This window comes from Berghia stephanieae, chromosome 4 (assembly GCF_034508935.2).
Source record: "Berghia stephanieae isolate SIO BIC M18660-M18661 chromosome 4, UCSD_Bste_1.3, whole genome shotgun sequence".
Taxonomy (NCBI): Eukaryota; Metazoa; Mollusca; class Gastropoda; order Nudibranchia; family Aeolidiidae; genus Berghia; species Berghia stephanieae.
Window position 1 is genome coordinate 82,994,942 of NC_088363.1, and position 13,170 is coordinate 83,008,111.

A 13,170-nucleotide genomic window follows, 5' to 3' on the forward strand; every position below is an offset into this window, starting at 1 on the left:
AAAAATTAATATAATTCAATCATTAATTTTTTTTTATGGAGAGAGAGAGGTGTGGTATCGATATAATTATTTATTGATGTACAATACCCATTCTCGGGTACTACACTAAGGTTACTGGAGCTGTGTTTATTTGATCTGGTTTCCATTGGCATTTTTGACATGACTTTATAATATGGATCTTGATGTCATCCGAAATACCAGGCCAGAAATAGTGGGCTGAGATGCGCTCCGTTGTGGCAGCGATTCCCACATGTCCTTTGAAAGGTATGTTGTGTCCCATGTCTAGAATCTGTTGGCGATGCGTAGAGGGGACGACGAGCTGATGGCGTTTTTTGCCAGAGACTCTGTATAACAACTCTTGTTGTATTATGAATTCTCCCTTTTTATTCTTATCACTAGCTTGTCACTAGCTTCCGTCACTTTGGCGAAGTAGCGTGAGAGAGTCGTGTCCTCGATCTGTGCCTTCCTCATTTCTTTTGGTCCAGGATTTTGTGATAACGGCGGCATATTCCGTTGATCCTGTGCTCTTGTCCTTATGTGACAGGCGTGAAATGGGTGTTTGGGCGTTCCGAGAAATACGTATTTGCATCCAAGGATGAGAGGGTGATGAGGTGCGTCTAGGTATAGTTCCTACTACGTATGGAGAGGTTATTTCGATATTAGCTATCGGAAGTGGCAGAGATGGGCTGTCTGTAGTGGCGCATTGAATCTCGATAATCTCGCCTGTGAATTGGTCCGGCCGAACCAAGTCTCGTGCTACAACCACATGATAGTCTAATCCCGTGTCGTAGAGAACGGTCACATTCTGTCCATTTACTTTGACCTTGTCAATGACTGGAGGGTGATTCGAAGATTCTTTTGTTTAATGAAGTGGGTGGTTCCCAACTGTGCGACCTACATTTACACTGACAGGTTTTCCTTTTGATGACCGTTACGTTTGTTGTCGCGACGGCATTCCTCTGTCAAATGTCCCTTCATATTACAGTTCTTGCAATGTACGTTTTTGTTTGTGTTGTGTTGTGTTACTTCTTTCGTATTGGTTATTGTTATTCTTCTTTTCATATGTTGGTGGAGATGCAGCTCTTTCTTCATGTGAGGTGGACGGGTTTTGAATCCGGTGTTGTCTCCTTTCGGTGAGGTGATTTTCTTGCGCTGTCGCAAACCGGTCAGCACATGTTACTATATCGTCCAGTTTATGAGCGCCTTGCTCTCGACAAAACGACGGACCCCCAGGGGCATTGCTTCTCTCAGCTGTTCCACCATGATAAGCTGGTTTAATCCCTCATTAGTGTCTGGGTTGCCAGATAGTTTTAACCATTGTTGGAGGCTGAGTTGCAGATGATCTGCCAACTGGTGGTAGTATGCTTCATGTCTGTCCTTCTTTAATGTTCGGAATCTTCTACGATAGGATTCTGCGCTGACATCAAAGTGTCTCAGTAGGGATGACTTTAACTCCTGAAAGGTATTTTTGTTGTCCTGTGTCAGGCGAGTATAAACATCATAGGCTTTGCCCTTGAGATGCTGAGACGCTTTGAGTGCCCATTTGTCCTCCGGAAGATCATATGAGATCGCTAACTCCTGGAATCGCGTTAACCATTGATCAATCCCTTCAATGTGTGGGTTGAAAGTTTCTACCGGGAACGACATTACTTTATCAATGCTTCCATTGCCCTGACTGGATGGAATGGGGCTATGGGTAGAGAGCCGGTTTTCTGTAACTTCCCTTGTTAAAGAGACTTCTATTTCCTTTTGGCGTGTGCGCTGCATTTCTGCCTGAGCACGCTCTCTCTCTCCGCCTGAGCGCGCTCTCTCTCCAGTTCCAGATCTTTGTCTTTCAAAGCCTGTTCATGTTTCCTTTTTTCCTCCTCCTCTAGTCTAGCACGCTTCTCTTCCTCCTCAAGTCTAATAATCTCCCTTTCTGCGTTTTCATTGACATAGGCAGATAACTGTTCACCAGAAAGGCCTAATTCTTTCCCTAACTGGATAAACTTGCGTCTAATTGTAACGCCAGTAAGTAGCCATGGCTGATTACAGATTGAACAACTGCAGAAGGTGAATGAGAATGATGCGATAGATGGAATTGAACCAGGAAGAGTAGGGCAGAAAGCAAACACATGGAACTTTGCCAGTAAGGGTTAAATATGAATGAAGAATTCTGCAGCACAGATAATGAATGATAGTGAAGTAAGTGACAACACACTGTTGAAAAGTGCTAGGTTTCGCTAAGCCAAATTCCAATATATGACACACACAGTGACACAATACTTAGAAAGAGTAGTTATTGCCTGGGGCTAAATTTGGCGTGCTCGTGTCAATAGAGAGATAATACTATTTACCGTTACACGTGTAAACAACAACTTGCGAGATGGCCTAACTTGAAGTTAGAGTGACTGTAATTTTTTTAATTAAGACTTGTTTAACTTAATTTTTGAGGGGGGGGGGGGGTATCCTCGGCTGAAGGTCCAAAATTTATGGCAACAATGGCATAACAAAAGTGGCAATGAAATAACAATTTATGTTTTGTAAACTGCTATAAAATTACGTTGCCTAATTATGCATAATCAAAACAATATGGTTGTCATAATCATAATCATAAATATCAGTGTTAGTAAACTAATTATCGATTAGTGAAAATATAGAAAAATGGGCATGTTCCAATTTCAAATGTAACCACAGTGACTTTCGATAATAAATAAGATTTCTTCCCTATGATATTTGTAATTAATTAATCAAATGATTTATTGATGGTTTGATTTAAGGTAGATATATTTACGAGCCCCAATGTAATAGAATGCTATTGTTAAATTGAGATAGTAGCAGAAGTAAAGAATGGGTGTTTAAATATTATATCTAGATTAATGACTCACATATTATATTATATTAAAGATTCATAATCCCGGACGAGCCTACCATTATGTGGCGGGTTGTGTGTTATTTTTGTGGGATCGAGTCCAACCGATAGCTCAATGGTCTGGATTCGAACTAGTATGCGCGTTATGGCTCTCGTTACCAGCTGCGCCACGCAACCTATACCACAAACGGCTCAGGTTTAATCTAGGGGAGATCAAGAATTGCCTTAGGGTCCCTTATAACTTAATTGTATTAATAACAAGTGAGTCAAGACAATAGTAACGCCCAATGCAATAATAACAATTCTATACATAAAGTTTAATTAGATTGTTACAGGAAAAGATAGAAAGAATAAGTACGAGTATTTATTTAATATCAGGAAGAATAGCTCTAATTGAGTGGATCTAGTTTATTATTTATTTATCTATTGTTTTATTAATCGATTCATTTATGATTGATTGATTAAGTTAGTTTCTAATCATTTGTTTCCTTGGAAAATACATTTGAAAATGGTATAAGCCCGTTTGGCTTATCTTTATCCCGCCGGCTTGCTTGACTGAGGCAAATGTATCAGCTAGTTCCAGGGTTGGCGCCTGCTTGCAGAGTTTTCTGGACTTCACAACAGTGTGTTGTTGGTAGCGATTGACATCAGGGGTTTACCCCTATTCACGGACTGGGATGCAGGGATTCGGCACGACTGGGTGCTCCAAGGACACGGAAAAGGACCTTCAATTAAGAGTTAAAACAACAAGGTCTTAGAGCCAATCGAGTTTGTCTTTCGCCACCGAATCGTCCTTGAGCGACACATCATAATAGCCTTTATTTGCCGACAAAGGCAAGGAGAAGCAGTTACTCCATGATAATGGTAATTAGTCTATATGTATTAAACATCAACTGACAGTCGAGCTATCTTACATGATGATAATTTAACAGGGTTGTGTCCCTGGTACTTCTTTATTTATTTTTATTAATTATAATTGAGGTTATGATGTGTGGCCGGCGATTGGCGGTAGGGTACAGACATTCAAGCAATATACATATTGAATATAAATGAAATAATAGCATAGTTCATAAACAAATGTTAACTATAGTATAAGATACATATAGATATAGTTTTGTACAGGTATTCCAACTTACGAACATCCATGGAATAGCACAATTAAAATATATACACAAACTATTTATTAATAGGGAAACTTGCAACAAACTGGTAACATCTTTGATATTCCCGAAAATGGACTACTGCAATGCACTGTTTGTTGGTCTCACAAAGGACAAAATAAACAAACTCCAGAAAATACAGAACATGGCAGCCCGCGTTGTACTACAGAAAGACAGAAAAACTGCAGCTCCCGAATTACTACAGCAGCTGCATTGGCTGCCAGTGGACCAGCGGATTAAATATAAATCTTCAACTATCGTTTTCAAATGCCTGGAGGGCTCGTCACCAGCATATCTCTCAAACCTCGTTGAACGGTATAACCCACAGCGATCGCTTCGATCAACGAACGACCTCAAATTGAAAACACCCCGCTGTCGAGTGAAGGCTGGTGAACGCGCCTTTCAGCATTCTGGTCCAAGGTTGTGGAATTTATTACCACTAGAGATACGTTCTTCGTCTTCACTAGAGGAATTCAAGCGTCGATTGAAGACATTCTTATTCCGACAGGCTTTCTTTTGATTATGTGTATAATTAGCGTTGTTCGTGTACTGTGTTAGGGCTTCATGATTAAATTAATCTATGTTATGCGCCCAGAGCCCTCCTGATGAAGGGATGTTTGGCGCACTATAAATCTATACCATTATTTTATTATTATTACTATAATATTAATAATAGATTAAATTGAATTCACAGTAATATCTCGTTCCACTTTGAATGTTAACCAATAATTCATTTTACCTCCAGCCGAGGGATGACAAACTTTTACAAGTTTGAAATTGGAGAGAAAGCTCTTCTTTCTTGGGATTCTTAGCGTGTGTGTGATTAAATTCAGAGATGAATTTGATTTTGTGAAATGAAAGAGCGCGTCTGAATTATGGGAATAGCCAACCATAAGAATGTTCCTGTTTTAGATAGCCAATGATATTCATATGCTTTGATTAATACGGAGTAACGGATAATTACCGGAGAGATAGACCTTAATTGTAATTTTAGCTACTCTTGAACGAGACAAGACCTCAGGGCATATGCACGTTGGAGTCTTGTTTGGAAAAGGTAATTAGCAGGAGGTATGGATACAATGGGCAGACAATTTGAACAGGTAAATAAGCCTTAAGCTGAAAGTGAGTGTTCCGTTATACAATGGAAAGGTTCCCCACCTAACGACCAAAATTTCCGTTAGAAAGATTTAGAGCTTTATCGGAGAAAGGACTGTCCATGTTTTGAGTATTTAAACTAAGAGGTGTTAATCTGCCTTGGCAAATATATGTCTCGTCCACTGGGTTTGAAGTGGTTTTGAATGAGACACTGACGAATGATAAAGGAACACGCAGTGGAAGAAAATCGTTCGTCACAGTGTTGTTGATTTAGCGGTGATCAGTGTTGTTATGTAGTAGTATGTTCTAATTGCGTGTATGTTTGTGTGTGTGCGTGTGTGTGTGTGTTTGTGTGTGTGTGTTGTGTGTGGTGTATACATGTGTGTGTGTGTGTGTGTTGGCATTTTTCAGCAAATCGTGGCATTCATAGTGATATTATTCACTTGATCACATGAAGGTATTTCAGTCGCCATTTTGATTATTTTTTTACTATTAGGGTTAGCTCGAGATCGAAGTATTTTTTTTTCTATTAGGGTTAGTCATCAGTCTTAGTACAGATGCTGGGATGTTTGTTTTTCTATAAGTTAAGTAAAGGGGAGACATTCCGAAAGCTCCTACATCCCGAGTATTCTTTAAATTTGTATTTTCACCGTTGATATTTTGTCAGACGTTCAATTTGTCATCATTTTTTTCTATTAGGGTTAGCTCGAGATTGGAGGATATTTTTTTTCTATTGGGGGTTTGTCATAAGTCTTAGTAAAGGTGCTAGGATGTTTGTTTTTCCATAAGTTAAGTAAAGGGGAGACATTCCGAAAGCTCCTACATCCCCAATATAATGTATTCACTTAATGTAAATGTTGCTGCTCGAAGCTCGAAGAAATAAATAAAAATGTGAAATTGAATGTAAGCTTCAATTTAATTACAAAAACAGATCAAATGAACGTTTCGGGTTTCCCCTTTATCAACAAAACAGGATGAATGAAACACCAAAGATGAATGAGATAATGTGGTAGTGGCGTAGTTAAGATGAATAAACAAAACATTGGTTGGCAGGAAATTGGTATGCTCCTTTGTTGTAAGGAAGCACGAATTAAAACAGAATGCTAGATATTTCTAAAAGGTGCGCAATTGATTAAGTGAAAAGAGGGGAGGCGGGGAGGAACTGTGTAATGCAGTTAAGGAAGTGAAATATAAAGACATGTTGTTGGAAGATAAATACAATGGAATTGAAATTCCTTTCTTAAAAAAATATAGGCTAGCCTTGTGGAGAACATTGTGCCATTTGAGTCAATAAAAAAAAATTATACCGCGCACAACTCTAATGAAAGATTTGAAAATTAGAAATGTATTTTTTACAGATAGATAAACAGATAATTTGATTTCTTAAAGTCAGTTTGAAAGTTCGTTAAGTAAAACAGATATCATGAAATATGTACCGACGACACTAACACTCTAAAAAACAACCAATTTCGACACTGTAAAAAGTTGTCAGTTTGGCGTTTTTACGCAAATCGTCTTATTCGAAATAATGTATTCACTTAATTACTTCAAGGATTTCAGATCTACACTAAGTTTTCAACAGTTTTCATCTATTTATGACATCAAGTATTATTATTGCCCCTTTGATTCTTTCAATGTGATGGTTTAGGGTGGATAATACCCAGGTTTAACTTCTTTGGTAATAAATTAAATAATAATAATAATAATAATCTAAAAAATCGAAATTTAAAACAAGAAAATAGAAGTTGCATTAAAGTTAAAATAAGGTTTTAGAAAGACCTTTTTCAATGTTATGAATAGTCAGGTGGCTCCGAAGCGCAGTGGATAAGCTGTCAGATTCTAACCTTGGAAGTACTGGGTTCAATCCCATTGTGTGTGGACATTTTTTAAAAAGGTTTACTTTATTGAGAAAGACATCATTTTCGTTGTTATAGTTACTGGACATATATTTAAAACCTTAAATTAATCTATTATTATTATTTATTATTATTATTATTATTATTATTATTATTATTATATTTTTAAAACAACAATATCGGTACCATTCAATGTGTTATCGACGTGCATTTATATGTCAACCTCGATTGTTATCATTTTATAATATTTTATCATCATCATCGGTGTATTCGTTTACCGCGTCTTTGTCATTTTATTGGGGTTTTTTGTTCTTTTTTTTCTTCTTCCTCTTTTTTTTCTTCTTAGGTTTGTTTTTGTTGTTTTTCAAAAACTCCCTGTCCCATCATTGTTTATGTCTATTTACCTTATCTACGCCATTCACTCTCATTCGTTCTTAGTGTCTTATTCGTCGGGTTATGTTGATAAAGGGGAAATCAGAAACGTCCACAGTATGTCTTTGTCTATTAATTTGAGGCTTACAATTCAACACTTATCGTTATTTTTTCGAGCTTCAAGCAGCAACATTTTCATTAATCAACCAGCAGCGCCAACGGAGGTGCATAAAAATGGTGCGTTTTTGTACACCTCCAGTGGATGTGCATAAAAACGGTGCCAAACGCCACCAAACATGATCACCAGAGTACTGTACTGTAAGGTAAGTTCTCGATCCCAAGATCGTCTTTCAACTCTGCTCACGTCTGCTACTTCAGGTTTATTTTCGCAGTTGATTTTATTACCACAACCTGTTTTCACACACGGGTCAGAGGCTATAGCGGCTTACACTTCATGTTGGGCCACACAGAAAAATCAACAGAGGATGTACCAAATTACACAGACAACGTTGTTTACCAATCTGCCCTCAGTAAAAGATGGTGGGTAAAATATCGAATGAAAATAGTTCCTTCCCCGCGAAATTGCGGGCTTTTTACTAGTATATAATATAAGAATATTATAGAAGTATTTAGTAACTGTACAATTTGGTGCTGATCAAAATTGATTAAGATAATAAATAAATAATTAAATAGATAAAATGAGGATGATGATGATGATGATAATATTAATAATAATAATAACAATAACAATAATAATAATAATAATAACAATAATAATAATAATAATAATAATAACAATAATAATAATAATAATAATAATAATAATAATAATAAATAATAACAATAATAAAAATAATAATAATAATAATAATATAATAATAATAATAATAATAATAATAATAATAATAATAATAATAATAATAATAATATATAATAGTAATGATAATAATAATAATATAATAATAATAAATAATAATAATAATATAATAATAATAATAATAATAATAATAATAATAATAATATAATATAATAATAATAATAAATAATAATAATGATAATATAAATAATAATAATAAATAATAATAATAATAATAATAATAATAATAATAATAATAATAATAATAATAATAAAATAATAATAAATAATAATAATAAATAATAATAATAATAATAATAATAATAATAATAATATAATAATAATAATAATAATAATAATAATAATAATAATAATAATAATAATAAATAATAATAATAATAATAATGAATAATATAGTATAATAATAAATATATAAATAAAAATAAAATCTAATCCCTAAATAGCTATGACCAATTGGAAAATACATACTAGTTATATCATAGGAAATGGACTTAAGGGTATCAGGATGATGAATAACCAACCTAGTGCATGCCAAGGCAATGCCAGGGCAGTCAACGAACTGGATACCATTCGAGGCAAAGACCGTACCGCTGAGCCACGCTGACACTATCTACTGGGCCGTCTCTCTCTCTCTCTCTCTCTCTCTCTCGTCCTCTCTCTCTCTCTCTCTCTCTCTCTCTCTCTCTCTCTCTCTTCCATTGCACACACACACACACAGCCACACACACACACACAGCTACACACACACACATTTACAAATTTTCATTTATATTATTATGACAATCTAATATAAAAATATATATGTATATGTATTCTGTGTTTACTTGAAAAAGGCCAAGAGCCGAAACGTCGTTTGTTTTGTGTTGTTCATTCATGAGTCAGATTTACTCCCTTTATCTCACGCCTGCTACTTCAGCTTTATTTTCGCAGTTGATGAAGGTACATCGGTACTGTTGGCTTCCCCACCTGTTCGTTACTGTCAGTGTCTAAGCTAGAATCTATATACATGAATATATCAAGAATCAGAGCCTAAACTAAGACTAAGTAAGCGTAAGTCATTGATTCATTCATGTCATAAGATAAGTAAAGCGTGGTAAAGACTTGGGACTTATTGATATTGATATCTACTGACTGATAAACAAATACAAATAAAATAGTACAAATAAACTTTACTATTATTATTATTTCTAGCCGGCTACTTAAAGGTTACACACAGTTTTGCGTGTTTGTACGAGATCCGGCTGGCGGATGTTATGATTTAAACAAAAAATACTAAGCGCATAGCATCAATGTGTGACCTTAAACGTTTATATCTGATTTTATGAAAGTAACGAAGTTGACGTCACTCAGCTCTTTGTTATTATTTTTAGACCGTTTGTTAGTGATTAGTTATTTCTAAATGATATAGGTCAGATAAAAACGTTAAAGACCACAACAAGAAATGAAGTGAGTAGGAAAGTGCTAGAAGACAATAGAGAATTAAAAACTTCGTGGGGATGGGGGCTCGAACCCACGACCTTACTGTTACGACAACTCTACCTGGCCGCGAGAGGGTAGCTCGACAGTCGAAGACATCCACCACTCAAAAAAAAAAAAGGTGGTATCAAGCATCGTGTCTATCTTGAACCGCTCCCCGATTTCTTGTGGTTATATTATGTTCAGCTCACAAACACCGCCAGCATTTAAGTTTAAAAGCCATATTCTCAACACAAATACAGAGACGATTGAGACATTGAGTTAGCTCCGATATTTGGGGTGAACGGCCACAATACAGTTTTGTGTGATGGTATGTATATTTTGAGTGGCGGATAATGTGACAAGGTTAGCTAGACGCACAGCATCAATATTTAAGTGAGACCTATTCACTCAACTTGAGGTCCAAAATCAATCACAAAGAGCTGAGTAAAGTTGACTTCGTTCCTTCTATACAGTAAAATGTATTGAAGAAGAAAAGAGAGTTGACAGAGTCAGTCGAGTTCTTGAATATGTATTCATTCTATGCGCTTAGGTAAAATAATCATAACATCCGCCAGCCAGATGAATCGTACCAACATACAAAATTGTATGTCCATCCATCTGTTTCACAAGAGAAAACCAAATGCTCCTGGCATTGAATGCTGTTGAATAGGATTCCACAGTCTGACGTCACGTCCGCCTAGCAACGAATCGGCTGGCTCTAAACAAAAAAAATCCGTGCTTGGTCCGGGCAAGGAATAATTGGAAAATCGCTCAAAAAACAATTTTTATCTTAAATATGGTCCAGTGTTTTGTACCAGATTGTCTACACCAGTCAGAGAGTCACTCCTGCAAGTTTTACAGATTTCCAAATGGACAGGCAGACAAAAAATTGAAGAAAAAGTGGATCACTTTAGTCAGGTAAGCACGCACGCCTCGTCGAACCTTTGATAGAGTTCGTAGTCCAGATCTAGGTCAAGTTCTAGCTTACGTAGACCTATATTTTATGATTAACTTGTACAATTGCACGAAATTATAAATAAAAATACATTCCAAACTAGGTTTTTATTGAAGTTGAAGCAAAAATGATATGTCAATCGTTTTGATGTTAAGGCTGATAAACTGAATGAGAGTTAAGTTCTACTGATAAGTGATATTTTTAAAAAAAGGAGAACAAGAAGAAAGAGAAGAAAATATTTGTTAAAATCTTACTTTAAACTCGATACCTTTATGGCAAAATGAAAATAAATAAATAAAATAACGCAACCTCTCTCCCCCCCCCCCCCTCACGCAGATACCTCTCTCTCTCTCTCTCTCTCTCTCTCTCTCTCTCTCTCTCTCTCCTCTCTCTCTCTCTCTCTCTCACACAAAACACATACTTTCCTCTTTTTTTTGGAAAGTTTCTCTGATTCTCTGCCATGCCTCCCCTCCCCGACAGCCGAGGTGGCAACTCTGTGTGAACAAAGCAAGATGGCGGCAGGGACCTCTCTCCTTTACCTGTGCCCGATTGTTGACACTCCAAAGTTTCCATCACCGCACTGTCCAGTACAGTACTGACTGAAATAAAGAGAAAACGCCAGTCTTGCCACACTCAACCCCAAGATCAACTTTAACTGTGTAAATTTAAGAATTCATATTTTTATATATACCTAGTCAAAATCATCAAAAGAAGTAATGAGGAAGTGCGACATTTTGCTGAATGTGCGATTTCATAAAAGACAGGCGAGAGACCCACCAGTAACCTAGTCTCTTGCACACCTTTGATTTATCATGCATTGAGCTGGTGTCAAACAAGATAGTCTAAAACAAAGTACTTATCAAATTAAATAATATACCCAATATGCCCAACAGAATTATTTTTTTTTTTTTAATCTTTTCATTTCAGGAGAAAGGACAAAAGATCCAACATCATCATCAAGAGTGTGTTCTTGTCACTTCAGAGATGATGACAAAGCCAACCTCCCTGAATGGTTTGACAGAAATAAAAATAAATTGTTTCCATCAGAGCCAGAAAGAAAGAAAAGAAAAGTGACACAAGGAATTCCCACCCCATCTCAATTGGCACCAACATCAAGAAGTCCACCACCACCACCACCACCATCATCATCATCATCATCATCATCATCATCATCATCATCATCATCATCAGCTCAACTCTCTTCATCATCATCACAAAGTCCCACCTTTAAAAAAACCAGATTCCTCATCATCATTATAATCCTCCTCATCATCATCCTCATTATCTTCTCCCTCATCATCATCTCAACTCTCGTCACCATCATCACAGGATTCCATCTTTTAAAAAAAACAGATTGTAGAACAAGTGAGGATATTTTAAATAGAACAACAAATTTAATTCAAGAACAAGAAATTACAGACAAAAATAAGGAAATAGCTAGCTTTAAAAAACCCAACTAAGTTAGATTCAACGCACTTACACTGTTTCAAGCCTTACAGAAAAAGTTCTTCGAATGGAGACAGGTGTACATTGTTTTAAAATATTTAATATTATTGTTCAATATGTTGAGTGCTTTAGAGGTAACATTATTTATTATAGTGGATGGGAAGTTCAGGAAGAGACAGTTGCATTAAAAGACCAAATTTTAATTATTACACTTATGAAACTTAGACAGAACTACGCTAACCTTCATATTTCACAATTGTTTAGCGTTAGTGAAAGTACTATAACAAATATTATACAAACTTTTATTCATGTTTTACATAAGCCATAAGCTTCTCTTTGAAAATGTTATGAAGGTTACATGCCCTTCTAGACATAAAAATAAACGATCAGCTCCATCATCATTTTTAAGATTCCCAAATTGCAGAATGATCATTGATTGTACAGATGACCAAATTGCTATTCCTAAAGAAATAGATAAACAACGGTTAATTTATTCTTCTTATAGGTCCATGAATTCTGTTAAAGCTCTTGTTGGTCTGAGTCCAAATGGTGTGATATATTTTATTTCTAAACTGTATCCAGGGTCTGTCTCGGATAAGGTCATTGTACAAAATTGTGGATTACTAAAACTTTTAATTTTAAGCCCTGGAGATTTAATTTTAGCAGATAAAGGTAATAAAGGTAAAACCCCATCCTGATTCAAGATATTTTACCTCAAGGAGTAACTGTAAATATCCCTTCCTTTTTACATAATAAATTTACTGAAAATGAGATTTTATTAACAAAAGAAATTGCTTCATGTAGAATTCATGTTGAGAGGGCTAATGAAAGACTGAAAAATGTTAACATCCTCTCATATATTCCAACCATGTTAAGAGAAACATCTGATATTATTTTTCAATTTGTTGCAGCACTTGTCAATCCCCAGTCTCCTCTTATTAAGGAGACTGCATTTTGTTAGCTTTGTCATTTATTTTGTACAACACACATATTTTGTTCATCATCATCAAATCACCATTCAAAATAATGGTTTTGTAGGTCCATACATGATTTTACATGATAAACATGACAAATTATGGCATTGTTGTATCAATGTATGT

General features: G+C 35.7%; 1 long non-coding RNA gene across 1 annotated transcript; it reads left to right on the plus strand.

Annotated features, from left to right (window-relative positions):
* Positions 1–10,354: 10,354 nt before the first annotated feature.
* Positions 10,355–11,895, plus strand: LOC144971398 (uncharacterized). The gene is made up of 2 exons (XR_013645128.1): positions 10,355–10,587; positions 11,552–11,895. It is a non-coding gene; the product is annotated as an uncharacterized LOC144971398 (long non-coding RNA).
* The last annotated feature ends 1,275 nt before the right edge of the window (positions 11,896–13,170 follow it).